Genomic DNA, 16755 nt, shown 5'->3' with positions numbered 1-16755 from the left:
ATGAGGGGAAGCAGCTGGTAAGGAGAACAGATAACATTTGTATGGTGCGTCCTCACAGACCAAGTAGAACATGTACTTTGTATATATCCCTGAAGGTTCAGAAGAGAATCTAAGACCAAAAATTACAAAAAAGAAAAATGATAGATCTACAAATATCCTGCTTTATTAACCGCTAGGTTACTAAACCATCCGAAATGAAGCAATTTATGAATTGCCAAGGGGTTTATCCTCAACTCCAGTTAACTCACTCTCAGTCATTCACATTCTCTCTCTTTCTCCTTCTCCTTCTTTTTCTCTTCCCCTCTCGGTCTCTCTCTTCTTCATCTCTCACTTCTCCCTCTCTCCCTTTCTCTTCTTCCTTCCCCCCTTCCTTTCTGCTAGAAATCTGATTCAAGCAACAGACAGTGTAAAATAACAGATACTCAAAATTCTTACAGGGACTAGAACTAAAAAGGACCTCAATGATGTTGGCTACCATTTCCCTTAATTACCACGTTAGTGGTAAAACATCCACTTTGACCTTTCTATTTATTGTCTACATGTGTAGATAGGCAAACTGGACTTCGGATTGTAAAATCACTTAAGCACGAATTTCTTTCCCTCAACTCTCTTAGAATATAGATCACTTGCAATAACCAGATTCCCTAGGCCATTACTACTAAAGATGGAGAGAGACTCATCTTTATCAATTCTAACACACACTCAAGAGTGCTAATCATAAACATATCTACTCCAGGTATGTAACGTATTTTCAGACCACTTTTTAATGTTTCTATTGAATCCATTTTCCTATTATTCTAGAATATTCAACATAGATTATCTGGGGTTCATCTCAGAATACCTTGGAATTTTCTTTTGCTAGAGCTCATCTTTTGTCTTCTCCCCCAATCTTCTTGTAATATCAAGTCTCTTCCATTCATTTCTGTTTCTCTGTGTATGGGTCTCTCTGTATCTGTTTGTCTCGCTCTCTTCACCCACAGACACACACTTGCACCCATACCCAAACACTGATACTCAGCTCTCTGGGAAGCATAAAACATGTTCATAATCACTTCAGACTGATTAGTTGCGGCATTAATATTTAGGCAGACATTGCTGTAATATTTGCCTGCCATATGTTCTTCCTCCCCTTCCTCCTTAGTAACAGAGCAGAATTTTGATTGATACATCTATGAATCCAATTTGAAAGCTGCATTTCCCAGCCATTCTTCTTGCTTTTATGAATAATCATATGATAATTCCAGCCAATGAGATATCGGAAGATGTCTGCTAAGGATTTATGCTTTCCTAATAGAGGCTATTCCCCTTTCTCATTCTCCCTTCTTAGATCCAATGAAATACAGAAGTGATAACACATCTGAATACTGTGTTCAGAAGGTGTTCAGAAGTAATCCTTTTCAGATTTGAACAGATCAGCCACATTTCTCATCACATCCAGACTTCTCGAATTTAGGGAACTTTATTTAAAATGCAAAAGAGAACTGAGCCCTAGACCCTATAATATAAAAATTTGAAAATCAATATTTAAGTGCTCTGGTCTCTGTGAGTAGAAGGAAAAGTATGTGGCTCCCTCAAAAATACAAAATACAATCAATCATACTATGAACACAAAGATGGAACTGCCCCAACACATACACACACAAATTAATTTTCTAAGTTCTCTAATTTAATCTTAAAAACTGACAATTGGCAAAAGAAGAAATTTATTTTTTAAAAGGTCCTTCTACTGAAAACACAAAACGTAGACAAGAACATCTTGGTTGGTGGCCACCACACTTCAAGCTCCCTTCTAGGAGGTTAGCTGGGGAATTCCTCATTATTCCATTGCATCCACCCTGTTTTCCCGAAAATAAGACCTACTTACAGGAAAGATAACACGTCCCCTGAAAATAAGACCTAGTGCATCTTTGGGAGCATGCCTTAAAATAAGACACTGTCTTATTTTCGGGGAAACAGGGTAGCGGGGCTGCCTGACTGTGCATCGCCATTTAAATATAAGCCAGGCATGGATGTTAACTGAGGGCTGAGGAGGCAGATGCAGTTCCCCATGATCACCTTCTCTGTTTGCCAGTGGACTCTGAGTATCTACAGGCCCAAGAGGCAACAAGACTGAAGGATCCTGAATCCACATATGGCTATGTGAAAGAATACCTGCCAGTGGGAACTATTTCTCACTCATGAAAAAGCCATACAGAAGTTTTCCATGGGTAAGAAACACAGTGTCCTTGTGCCAAGTTACCAGGATTCTAGGGGTGAACGTGTTGCTGAAGCTGGTGGTCTTGTAATGAATAGAAAGGACAAAAGTAAAACTCTCACATTTTACTGAGTTAAACTTGAATGAGTGACAAAGTCATTTAGTGGGCTCAGAAGTAATTCAATAAATTTTCTGCCATTAGGTAAAAGTGAGACATTAATACAGAAATTAAATTAACTTATAACAAAATGAAGTTACGATTTGTTCTCTACGGATACCTGCCAATTATTAAATATCTTTTAATGTTGCCATCCCCAGTTAGGAGGGATATAGTGGCTTTCATTGAAGAAAAGCCTAGTAAAAATATGCAATTGTTTTTGGAGAGGTTATTTCAAGGTAATTCTGATGTAGGTTTAGAAGTCAATTATTTTGCCTGGAAAAGCTGGGTTTCTATTAAACTAGGAAGGCCGTCTTTTTTTCCTCTAAAATTAGGGAGTTTTCTATTCCAGTCTATTTAGAAACCTTTACAAATCTAAAGAGAAGTTTTTAAGTAAAGGGGCTATCATGTTCCAGGTCCTTGCAAAAATGTCAGAATTGTTCCTGGTCCCAGTGGGAATAATAATTTCTGGCCTAGAGAAGCATTCTTGTAACTAACTTGAGAAGATTTATAAAATCCTTTAACGAGAACAGCTGGGAGGAGCCATATGCTTTTCAGTCCAGCAGATTCCAGCAAGGTAATAGGTAGAACAGAATAAAGCTCTGAAAAAGTCACGTTTCTAAATGAATGAGACACCATTTTATTTAGTAATTACAGAGATTCCAAGGATTGGAGATTTAAGTCAGTGTTAATCTATTTTTCCACTTTCAAAATCTTTTCAGAAAAAAAAACTATTTTAGAGTTCATTATTTGGGGTAGCAGGTAAACACAGGGTGAAATGGGACTTGGAATTATTTTCTCATTTTCATTCTAAAAAGTCTGTCAAGGGTTTTATGTTTGTATCTGTTTGACCACAGGGTAGTTGTAAACCTGTTACCCAAATAACATTCTATTGTACAAATAGGATCATTTTTTCCATAGAAGGATACAAAATGAGGAGTTCTTTTGTTCTTTTAGAACTGAAATCAGCTTAGACTAAACAATCATGCAAGGTTTTAGTATTTTTCCAGTAACTAAAAGTATATGCTAAAGGAGCATGGATATGGGAGAAATACCTCCTTTGTCTTAAAATAGGACCTCAGCTTTATTTGGGGGTGTCAATGGTCTCCGTTTAAAACAATTATTCTAGTCCCCCTTTTAGGAGGCCATGGGGGCCTGGAATAATTGTTTTAAGTTATGGAATTTTTTAGTTATGACCCATTAGATATAAGTTAAAGTCTCTAAGTGATCTGGGAAAGCTCTTGGAGAAAGCTAATTCAGTTGGCACATGCCTGGTATATAGTCAGGATTCTGGAGGTAAAGCAGCTATCTTGAGACCATCAGGCAACAAATAGTAGAATAAAAGCCACATGCCAATGATGGTTGTGAGGAAGAAAAATTAGCTTAGACCTCTCAGAACTTTAGGTCTGCTAGTCCTATCTTCAGACTTAATTTCACTTAAAAAAAAAAAAAAAAACTCTGTTTGGTTAAGGTAGTGAATGTAGGATTATTTCTTCTGAGTAACCAAACCTATACCAAATTGATCCAATTAGGACAATGAACTATGACAATTATTATTATTTTTTAACTATGACAATTATTAAGCTGACATATATTAATGCAATATTGTTTCACACTTCTTAAAATAACTGCTCCAAGGAACTTTACTAGGTCATTTTATATGTAGTTTCTATACATGGACATATTATAAATGCTTTTCATCCCTCCATGTATTCATTCAGCAAACATTTACTGAGGACCCATTAAACCCTATAGTTAGGGGCAGGGATGCAAGGATGAAAAACACAGTGCCTTACTGGAAGAAGCCCAGTTTATTTGAAAGGAGTAAGACAGGCTCTTTTTTAAAACATTCTGTTTCCCGGTCTCTGCTTCCTATGGGTTATTTCACATACATTGGCTCTCCACGAGATGGAGCAGCACAGTACCACAATCACCATCAACCGAATAAAAGGCTCTGAACCACTAGCATGGTGTACATAGCTTAATGTTCATAACACAATTACATGATCTGAAAATTTAGTTGAATGTTGCACCAATACGTTCATTACAGTTATGAGAAATAAGTGCAGAAAATTTCTCATTCTGATCACTATAGAGCTCACGTTTCCAAACTCAGAATACTGTTAAAAGTAGATAGTGCCTCTCCACTTTCCTGTCTCTTCTCTGATGAACAAAATCTCTGTACATCCAGACTTTACTCTAGTATTAAAGGACAATTATTCACTGTAGTAAGTGATGATACACCCAGTGAGTGTCAGGGAAATCCTATTCAATTCACCTCTTCCTCTGGGCAGCACAGGCACAGCATTGACCTTCTTTCTACCTCAGTTTCCTTATGAGTTTTAAAAGACACGTTGTAATTAGATCACGGTGTTCTTTCGGAGTTCTGAATTCTCTTACTCCCTCACTCTATTCTCAGGGTGAAACGTTTGCAGACAGGTTTCCCAGCTAAGTGAAAAGCTTCTGATTATTTTTAAATGATTCGTGCCTGTGTCTCTATTTTTGTTACTTCAGGAATTACACATGTTTAGCCCACATCTCATAGCAAACTGCAATTTTACATATAATTAAACCACATGTTATATTAATGATTATCACATCACTGTACTCAAAATCAAAGCAGATTGTTGGTTTTATTATTTCTAGCTTTTAAGAATATAACTTGTATTTCACACATTTAAGATAATAAGTAAATGAAAATTAGATGGACACTACATTGTTTTTAATCGGCTGTGTAAAGTATCCCCCAGATCTCTAAGCATGAATCTAAAAGGATTATCTCAATAAAAACACCGATTTCCTTGCTCCATTCTAAGAAATTGTTTTCAAAGTCTAACAACAAGACTTATTCTGTGCAAAATCTGAATGCTAAAATTCAGATCTTATTTTTTAATATAGACAATGGAAATAATGAACACTTCTGACATTTATCAGCAAACCACCATAACAGGTAACTGCTTTTCTTATCACTTGCATTGAAATTTCCCAAGTTGAAATACCATAAGCACAACTCATTTAACTCACCACATTCTGCATCTGATAGACAAGAGTAAAACTGCTATCATCTTTCTTTCAACAAAATCCTTAAGAAATTTGAGCACTCTTTACAAATCCTTAGTTAACATCCTGAAAAGCAACTCCTCACCCAAACTGTTGTCTATGGTACATACATATTTTCCCCTCTACTCACCACAATGAGTTAAAGGTGAAAGGTCTCGGTGAAAGTCTTTGAGTACTGACTCTGCTTTATCATTTCCTTCAGTTTTGGTCTCACGGCACAGGACAGCACAGACAGCAATTCATTCTATTAGGTTTGCTGCAAACACTGAAAGGTGTCTTGCACTGCTGGATGATTTAGCTTTTATGCTTCCGGTCATTCTTTACACACAAAAAATGAGACCAGTTTCTGAGCTATTCTTAACTCTCCCTCTAAAACATTTCCAAAAAGAAAGACAAGAAAGACTTCATGATTTCCATGCAAAGTCCCAGCCTGCCCGCCTGCCCGCTGCTGCCAATACTTCTTACTCTAGCTGGTGATGACATTCAGTGAGCTCCCCAGCACCGATGCTGCGTTATGTAAGGCTGTCTAGGTCAAGTGTAGGAGACACACTGCTGGCCTGTGGAAACTCATGAAACTGTTCCTTCAGATTAACACTTCAGGGGCTATGGAAGCTGGAGGAAGCTGAGCTTTCACTACATCTTTTGGGGGTAAATATTTTTGCATGTTGCAGTGGTTTATGTAGCACAGAGTCTTGGCAGATGCATGTCAGCCATGCTGAGAGGTGCAGGGAGAATTACTAAGAGATTGCAGCTCTTGTCAGCATGCTTGAATAAGCATAGTCAGTCTTTCAGCAATCCCAGCTGCCAGACATTTAAGCAGTAAGTAAATCACAATTTAGAATGTGCTTATCAAGCATTATCTCTAACCATTGAGAAATGAATGCTGATTTGATGTTTAAACCCTGAATACAATCCATTTGATCAGAGGTGTTGTAGGAGAGCATCAGATGCGGCTATTAGCTCAAAGAGATTTACTGCAGTTCTTGGCCGTCACATTGCCCTTGTGTCTAACTGTGAATTTGCTTTTCTGGTGAAGGAGCTGTATGTCTGCATGCACTTGTCTTCTGGTGTGATGTTTATGATACTATTAGAATAGAGTCTGTATAACCTGGCAGTTTTGTGACTTTGACAAATAATAAATTCTGCCTTCTTAGTTCCAAGGTGAAAACTGCAGTAAATGTGCCATTTCATGCTAGCCCTGAGTGAGGGTGGGTTAACTGCATTGGCTCAAACAGGGCTGGGTTTCAGAGACTTGCAGGGATGAGCCCGGGTTTGACATGAACCGTTGTTCACTGTTTGAGTAAAGGTAGATTTTGCTTTAGACTCTCACACTGTGTCCTTCTCCAGGAATTAGTTAAAATAGCAGGCTTTTATTGACTTCTGCCGAAAAGCCTGGGGAAGTGGCAGAGTGAGGTTTCCGTGGCAGTGTGATACTGGCAAGGAATTTTAATAAGATTTAACTAGAGACGATAACACAACAGATGGCACCTAGTTTAAAAGATAGATGGCTATTTGAAAAGTTGAAGGCGAATGCAGTACATTTGAGAGGATTTGACTTCTTATGTGCCCTTGGCAGCTGAAGTTTAGTATGTTGGACAGAAAGACGTGCATTAGGAAAGTGATGGCTGTATAAACTGCCTACGTGGTCTCAAAGAGCTAAGTGGATAGTTGACCATTTAGTCATTTGTTTGAGTGTCTTTAAAGGAGGATTGGTAGGAAGTGGATTAATTAAAGCACACTCTCCAAATAAATGAGTAGTTTTGAAGTATCTGAAATTTCTTGCATTAAAAAAATTGAAGAAATGAAAATGAGTGTTACTGGAATAAATTTCCTGGGAGTTGCTTTTAACTCTGTTAACTATGACTAACAGTAACATATTGATATTTATGATGGAAATATAATATGCACAATTTTATACTATATTTAAGTGATTAAATGTGTACTTGTTTTCCTAAATAATTTTCAGAGGCAGTTATGGTCTCTCAGAACCTGATTTGATATTACTGACATCGATAGTCATTTTTCCCATAGATACAGCTCGGCGTAAGAGTCCAGCAGACCAGGTTTTACTTTGGAGTTTAGACTGTTCCTCTTAAGTGTAATGTCAGAAATGATGCATAGATACTTAATTTTACTTACAGAGTTTGAGTTTATATATCTTTAGAGTAATAATGTCAGATCCGAATTGTCTACAATTGGTTTAAATTTAATAGTGTTTCTATTGGTTGTTCCTAAAAGGGGTTCTTCTTTCAGGTAATAAGTTTAGAGGGTATTAATTTCTTCATTTTTAAAGTGGGAAATCTGAATCAAATGAGATCTAAATTAGTTCCGCTTCTGCCATCTGTATGATTGTATTACTCTAAGTGTGAACTAGCATTACAAATTAATCTAGGCTACAGTGAATTTATGTTTTTCGATGAGATTGTATTTATAAAAACCTACAATATTAAGCCAACATTTACTAACTAGCTGCCAAATGCTAGGCCAGTGGTTCTGGTTCTCAAACAGTGGTTTCCTAATTAGCAAAATCAGGATTATCTTGGAACCTGTTAGGAATGCAGATTTTTAGGCTTCATTGCAGATTTACAGAGTCAGAATGCCTAGGGGTGGGTCCTGGCAATTTGTGTTCTCATGAGCCCTCCCTCCTAGTGACTGTGATGCATACTAAGTTTGAGAACCACTATGCTGGGCAGTGTTTTGGTTAAATATCATGAAAATGGTTTTTAACATATACAATCAAACATATGTTACATAATTCTTCGTTTATCTCTTTGCCTAGTTATTTTAATGTAAGCAGTGCTACCAATTAAAGATTTATTCAATTGTTTAGTACATCTTAAAACTAAACAAGAAGCCCTAGTTTCCAACAGTCCATTTTAGAATAGCTCTCAGACATTAAACAGTGTGAAAAGAAAACACCAGAGGACTTATCTCTGCTACTTGTTCACTATGTGTCTTGGCACAAATCACTGAACCTCTGTCATGTTTATTTTCTTGCTTGTAAAACGAGAATTTGACCTAAGTCAGGGTTTCTAAACTGTGCTATTGACGTTCCAGATCAGACACTCCTTGCTGTAGGGTCTGTCCTCTGCATCATAGAATGTAGACCAGCATCCTGGTCTCTACCCATAAGGTGCCGGTTGTAATCCCCAATTGTGACAAAGGTATTTTCAGACATTGACACCTGTCCCCTTGAAAGGAGAATTGCTCTCCCACTCTATTTGGGAACCACTGATAAAGATTAACTTTCCTGTGAAAAGTTGGATTATACTAAATGCAACCATTCATTCTTTTGGAGGCAGACGGGCTAAAAATTATAAATAAATAAATAAATAAATATGTTTTACTCGTGTAACCCAGGGATATGCTCAGTTCTCTTTGCTCCCTTGAAGTTCTAGATGTGATGTGCTCAAATGTCTACCAATTATATGGTCAATGGATGTACAAATCCTTCTGAAACTTTTCAAGGACTTAAAAGTCTTACATCATCCTCTGTGTCTTGGAGACGTGGCTCCAGGTATATCATCTCACCACTCTCCTAAGTGACCCAGATTCCTGTCACTAGATATAACACTTCCCATTAAAGTATGGGCTTCTCTCCTCTGTCTCCTATTTCTGCTCTCCATTTAAAACCTCCCTTTAAGACCTGAGCACTCCAAATTCTTCTCCTCTTAGTAGACAGAGTGGTCTAGCTTTCCACAGCTCTTCTATTCAGATTCAAATATGCCCAAACTCATCAAAGAGTTTAGGAGATGCAGAGCATTCGATTTAGCACCACTCATCCTTCACAGGAGGCAGCCAAGGCCATGGTATATAATCAAAAAACAAAAAAATAATAATAGGGATGGAATGAATATTGAATTTTTAACTTCATTTTTATATCTTTAGAAGTCATACTAAATGAATGCTCTTGGCCCTTAAAATTGCATATATGATATGCTAGAGTCTCAGAACTTTAACATCTTTTCACAAAATTTTACCTCAAATAATTCAGTAATTCAATCTGGACATTTTCTGGAACTGGTATGCATGGTAAAAAACAGACAAGCTGTACACACCCACACATTTTTTTTCCCTCAAGGGTTAAACATTATCTTCAGGATACTATGCTAAGAATTTAAATTAAGTATTATTCTGAAATATCTGTGAATTAAGTAACTTAATATTAAGATATAGGTAGCTATACTTAAGTAACTTATCTTAAGATATAGATAGCTATACTTATATTAATCAAAAATAATAATGGCTTATATCTGAATGATTTTATCTGTATTTCCAAATAATTTTGTACATATATCATTTCTGAGACCATAGAAACCCTGTAAGACAGTTCCTATTACTTTTATCGTGTTACAGTAAGAAAATAAAAGCTTAAGATCTCTACATGTCAAATGTATTTTTCTTTCCACTGTTCTACAAGGCACGAATCAATAATGTTTGTAGTTGGAGGTTATTGGTGAGTTGAGTATCATTTCTAAGTGATTTTTGATAAAGACCTATCTCAAAGGTCATCCTGCTCTAAGTCGTTCAGAGCATATATAAAGGCTGATAACAATGTTTTGCTTTAATTCCTAGGATTAATATATTATCTCTGACTTGATATAGACCTGTTCAACATTTCCACTTCATTCTGGCTAAGTCTTGGTAGGTGGCATACATCCAGGTATTAGTCAATTTCTTTCAGATTTTCATATTTCTGAGAGTAGAGTTTCTTGTAGTATTCATTAAGGATTTTTTGAATTTCTGAGGGGTCTGTTGTTATTTCATCGTTGCCATATCTGATCGATCAAATTAGAGATTTTACTCTTTTTTTCCTGGTTAGGTTGGCCAAAGGTTTATCTATTTTATTGATCTTTTCAAAAACCAACTTTTGGATTTATTGATCTATTGTATAATTCTTTTGTTTTCAGTTTCATTTAATTGTGCTCTGATTTTGGTTATTTCTTTTCTTCTGCTGGGTTTGGGGTTGGAGTGTTCTTCCTTCTCCAGTTGCTTGAGATGTCCCCTTAAGTTATTAATTTCCTCTCTTGCCATTTTCTTGAGGAAGGCTTGCAGTGCTATAAATTTCCCTCTTAGGACTGCCTTTGCAGTATCCCAGAGGTTCTGGTAATTTGTGTCTTGATTGTTGTTTTGTTCCAAAAATTTGGTGATTTCCTTCTTAATCTCATCTATAACCCATCTATCCATCAGCACAAGGTTGTTTAGCTTCCATGTTTTTGTATAGGTATGCAGGTTCTTGTTGTTATTCAGATCAATTTTTATTCCATGATGGTCCGAGAAGATGCAAGGAATAATTTCTATTTCTTAAAATTTGCTGAGGTTAGATTTGTGGCCTAGGATGTGGTTGATTTTGGAGTATGTTCCATGGGCTGATGAGAAGAATGTGTATTCAGTTTTGTTGGGATGAAATGTTCTGTTGATGTCTGTTAAGTCCAGATGTTGAATGGTTAAGTTTAAATCTAAAATTTCTTTGCTTAGCTTCTTTTTGGAGGATCTATCCAGCACTACTAAAGGGGTGTTAAAATCTCCAACTACTATGGAACTGGAGGAAATCAAGTTGCTCATGTCTGTTAGAGTTTCTCTTATAAATTGAGGTGTGTTCTGGTTGGGTGCATAAATATTAATAATTAAGATCTCATCATATTGAGTATTACCTTTAACAAATATGAAGTGTCCATCCTTATCCTTCCTTATTTTGGTTGGTTTAAAGCCTATTGCCTCTGTGAATAGGATTGCAATGCCTGCTTTTTTCTGTTTTCCATTTGCCTGAAGTATAGATGACCATCCCTTCACATTGAATCTATATTTGTCTTTTAATGTAAGATGAGATTCTTGTACGCAGCAGATATCTGGCTTGAGTTTTTGTATCCAGTCAGCCAACCTGTGCCTCTTTAGAGGACAATTTAAACCAATCACATTAATTGAGAATATTGATAAGCTTTCGAGAGTCCGGTGGACATTTTTAATCCTTTTGCAACTGTGGAAGTTGGAATTGGATCAAAATTTTCTGGGTGGGTTTACTTTTGTGGTGGAGGATTACACTGGTCTTTATGGAGGATAGGTCTAAGAATATTCTGAAGAGCTGGTTTAGTTATGGCAAATTTCTTCAACATGTGAATGTCATTGAAGTATTTAATTTCTCCATCATAAATGAAGCTTAGTTTAGCTGGGTACAGAATCCTGGGTTGAAAGTTATTTTGTTTTAGGAGATTAAAAGTCAATGACCATCCTCTTCTAGCTTGAAATGTTTCAGCAGAGAGATCTGCAGTTATTCTAATATTCTTGCACTTGTAGGTGATGGTTTTCTTTTGTCTGGCTGCTTTCAAATTTTCTCCTTCATATTAACTTTAGTGAAATTGATTATGATGTGTCTGGGGGTTAAGTCATGTTGGAGTTCTGACACTGTCTGGTATCTGAATTTCAGAATCTCTTGGCATGTCTGGAAAGTTCTCCTTCATAATCTCATGGAGAAGAGACTCTGTGCCTTGTGAAGCCACTTATTTGCTTTTGGGGATCCATATAAGACAAATATTAGTTTTCTTTGAATTATCCCAGAGCTCTCTGAGAGAGTGATCTGTTTTTGCTCTCCATTTCTCTTCCTCTTTGAGAGTTTGGGAGCATTCGAAAGGTTTGTCTTCAATGTCAGAAATCCTTTCTTCTGCTTGCTCCATTCTGTTACTGAAGTATTCTACTGTGTTTCTCAGATCTTTGAGGGCTGCAACTTCTTGTCTCAATGTGTCAAAATCTTTGGTCATTTGGTCTTTGAATTCGTTGAATTCTTGAGATATCTTTTGGGTTACTGCTTGGAATTCTGATTCGATCTTATTTGTTATCCAGATTCTGAATTCTGTTTCTGACATCTCGGCTATTTGTTTGTGCATGGGATCTTGTGCTGTGTCTGCCCCATTGATCCTTGGGGGAGTTGATGTACTCTGATTATTCATATTGCCAGAGTTTTTCTGTTGAATTTGCCTCATGATTGTTTTTCACCATTGCCTCTGGCTGTCCTCAGAGTTGGGAGGTGTCTCTCCAAAATTAGACCCCAACGGGATCACTCTATTGTTGCTGGATCTTTGTGGGGAGTGACCCTGTGTAGTTGCTCTGGGGCTTCCACAGCCAGGGAGTTCCAGGTGTGGAAACAGCTCTGGAGTGTGACACATCCAGATCCAGCAACAGGGTGGGAGGTGGTGCGCATGATTCTGGGAGTGCCTAGCGCCCAGTGACTTTGGCACAGACAGCCCAAGGCTCCAGCAGTCTCTGGCCAGGAGAAGGGCTCTGCGCTGAGGCAGGGAGGGCTCCGGAGGGCACGCAGCTACCAGAGTCCCTGGCCAGACAAGTGGGCCAGTGTGAAGGCAGGGAGTACAGAAGGGAGGACGCAGGGTTGCGCGGCTCCAGCAGTTCCTGGTCAGGGCATGCGGAGGCCCAGTGGGTGTGAGTCGCAAGTCAGGGCTTATGGAGGTCCGGGCAGGGCCAAGCCCAGGCATTTGAGGTAGCTATGAGCTGTGATGCCATGGCACTCTACCCAGGGTAACAGCCCAAGGCTCCAGTTTGCCGAAACCAGTCTCACTCTGTCCAGAGGATTAAGGCTGTAAGGCAGCTCAGTCCCTGCCTTTAGGCTGCTCAGTCACTAGGTTACTAGCTCCTGCCCGATCCTTGCTCTGCGACCCTGAGGGTGGAGCTTGCCAGGGCAGTTCTCTCACAATGGCTCCCTGTGGCCCACAGCCAAACACTATTAGCTCTGTCCATCTCAGCAACTCAGTCTGGGGCCCTAGACAATGCCCAAAGTTCTCTGCAATCCTGCTCAAGTTTTCCCCAAGGCAGTTCAACTGAGTGTCAAGTCCAAAAACACCAAAACAGTTCACAGGTTAAGGCCTTTCCGATTTGCAGTCTCACTGCTGCTTGTACTTACAGCTGCCAGTGGGATTAGGTCGATCGAACACATGCAACCACTTGCCAGTTTTCCACTGTTTTTGTCCTCCTCTTGGGGTCCATAAGTCCTTGGCTGACTCCCTGTATCATCAAAGGGATGATTATAGGCAGATCCCACCAGCCAGAGATGCCTGGAGTCTTATCTCCCCAGACTGACCATGCCCAGTTGCAGGGAAGCTGTTACTTGGTCGCCATCTTGCTCCACATCTCCAGAGTCCCCATTTTCAACAAGTTTCTAAGACTAGTCTGCTGCCACACTTTGAGAAGTAAGGCTTTAAAACTTGGAAAATATCATGTTTTTGTGGGGTGAGTAACTTCACAAACATCAAGCAGAGCCAGAAAGCACTTATTTTTAGAAAATGAGCTGAGAAAAACCACCTCATTGACTATGATGTTTGCAACATGAAGCTTCGCCAGAGCAATCACGCTGTCAAATGTTCATGATCAGCAATTCTGCTTTGCTAGCTCTTTTGTTTTTTAACAAATTTAGACTTCTGGAGACTAAAGCATCACCAGATTGAGGCATGCCTCTCCCCTCCACTGCTCGTGTATTTAGTTTATTTGTTAACTTGGTGAGAGTATTTCCAAACATAGTCACATTCTTTCACATGCTGTGGACTATTAAAGAATTTGAAACAAGGGAGAAGGAAGAACTGCCATCTGCCACCCTCCCACCCTGCCACTTGCTGCCCCCAACACATTTGACAGAAATCCAGGCTGTCGATCTATCCTATGTGCACACCTAAAACCTATCTTAGCTGGCCACATGTAGAGATACCTTCTCTGTGTGAGCATAATGTGGTCTAATCCTGACCAGTCAGGAATCATTCGGTCATCTCTCATTCATTTGCCTTTGAACTTAAATTTCAGAGACTTGCCATCATGATTTTAGTAATGTGATACTGCAGAGAGCTTTGTTTGAAACAAGACAGTATGGCCTTATGGTACAAATAGGTACTTTGGAACAGACTGCTGGTTTCAGAACCACTCTCAGTCACCTCCTTACTTTGTGTCCCTGGCAAAGACACTCAACTATTCTGTCTTTCAGTTGCCTCATCTGTGAAATCATGATGATAAAACAATAACAGTATCTCTGTCATGGGATTGCTATGGGGTTTCAAAGTCCCAGCATGTAATAAGTCCTCATAAGTATTAGAAATAATTATTATTTCTCTAAAATTACACGTATTATTAGAATTTATTTGAAAATAGTAATGTTTGAATATCAATATATTTATTCCTGAGTATCTATCATAACTAGGCACTGTGCTAAGGGTTAAAGTATTGAACACAACATTTTCTCATAAAGATTTTGTTCAACTCTGCAAAATATTTTAAATACATGTGTTTGCTTTTTAAGCAAAGAGGAAGAAGTATTTTTAGAGATAGATGGGATGCGTAGAGATAAGATGGGATGCAGTAGTTCTTTTCCCCACTTCTCGCCATCCTCAGTATATGGGTCCCTACCCACTGAGCCACAGGCACCACCCACACTTGTCACCTTCTAGTAGCTTCTCTCCTCTTTAACTAAACCTCCAGCAATGGTCATCCAAGCTCAAGCTCTTACTGAGATCTGGCATCGCTGTTCCACTCCTCATGCATGGGACGACATTTCTGCCAGAAAGGCACTAGCTGTCTCTATTGCTAGTTCCTGGGTGCTTCACCAATCATCCTTATCTACTTGGAAATATTTAATAGTTTCTCTTTAAGTTATTTTTGTTTAACCATTTTTGTGTAGAACATTTATTTCCTGCCAGAAATCTGACTGAATAATTTTAAAGCAACAGATGTTTTAGCTCTGGTCAAGGTGCCCCAGAGAGGAGACATGGGCAGATGGAGATATGGGTAAAGGTACTACTGTTCTATAGAGCAAAAAGAAGAGGGACAAAGAAGGGAAAATAGAACTTTAACAAACAACTGTGTATGTGCGTGTGTGTGCATGCACGCACAACACATACACACAATCTTAGAAACAACTACCATATAAAATAGGGCAAATGACAGCTGAGTTTCATCCTTACTAAAGTCATGGGAAGATCCACACTCTGCATTTGCTTAGTTGCAGAAAGAGTAAAGGGAGCAGTAATGTACATGATTACATCCCATATGCATTGGCTTTAGGGATGCAGGCCCTGCGCTTCCCCACAGACAGCACAGGTTACCTTAACATAATAAGGGCAACCAAAATGTAAAAGAGACTTTCGAAAAGACCTAGAGGAACAAGAAAATAAGTATACTAGTCTGAGCTCCTTTCTGTATCAACTGCCACACAAAATACCAAGACAAAGTGGTTCTATCACGTCAGCATCCCATAACAAGCCAAGGAATGCATTTGCCTTCATGCAGTGCAGATAGACAGGCCAGGAAGACTGCGTAGATATGCCCAGCACCTCTCTCCCACAAGTCTCCGTGTGGACTTGCACCCACATGGTCCCAGGTGCAGGCATGACATCTCCGTGCTCCACCATCGGATAGGAATAGGAGACATCCCAGAAGAAGCAACTCAGCTCACCAGCCCCATGTTCAAGATGTTCCAGGAGAACTAGACTAAATATAAATGTCCTCTGACCCTCTATGCACCTTTCCCCCATCTACTTGCTAATCTTGTAAAGAATTTGAGTTCCTGTGTAGGTACTAATGGATTCTCTGCCCATTTTTAGCCTATGATACAATTCTTGTTTTTCCCAAGGGAAGAAAGAATGACAGATAGAATTACATATGATTTGTTTTAGTTTGTCAACTGATTTCTGAAGATTGGAACTGCTTGGGGATGTGTCAAAAGTGTTAATTCCTTGAGAAATATGGTAGAACCTAATTCTAATGACACTTACATACTTTACAAACGTTTGCGTGCACACATGCGCACTCCTGGTAAAGTCAATGGCTTTCTGCCTTTGAAGGAAAAAAAAAAAAGATGTTGACAAGAATTCTTTAGGGGAAAAGGAACTATATATTTGTTTATGCTAAGTTATGAAAAATTTCAGTTTTGTGATGTAAATAGTTGTCTTCATAAATATCAAGCATTTTCTTTTGTGTGACTAAAGTCTTCTTCATAAAAAAACTAAGCCTCTTCATTAGGTAGGAAAGTGAGGTGACTGACTTAAAGACACACTTAAATAGCAAATTGTTATTAGTAATCAATCACATTTTTCTTAGTAATGGCATTAGTTGATTTATCTTTGCAAATGAGAGGAATTGCCAAATGAAACAGATCAGGTAAGAACCCAAGCATTGTCTTAAGAGCATCGGAAAGAGCACTTGTAAACTAGACTCCATCACAGTATGTTGTTCTCTATAATGGTTTATGCAGCTTCTTTATTTACATTTATGTTTCTCTTTTCTCTTTATCTTCTTGTGGTAGTGGATCTGGGCATACTGCTTTAAATATTGTGATGTACCTTGATCTTTTCTCAGG

Source organism: Nycticebus coucang, chromosome 7 (genome assembly GCF_027406575.1).
Source record: "Nycticebus coucang isolate mNycCou1 chromosome 7, mNycCou1.pri, whole genome shotgun sequence".
Lineage (NCBI taxonomy): Eukaryota > Metazoa > Chordata > Mammalia > Primates > Lorisidae > Nycticebus > Nycticebus coucang.
Note: the sequence above shows the minus strand (reverse complement) of the source record.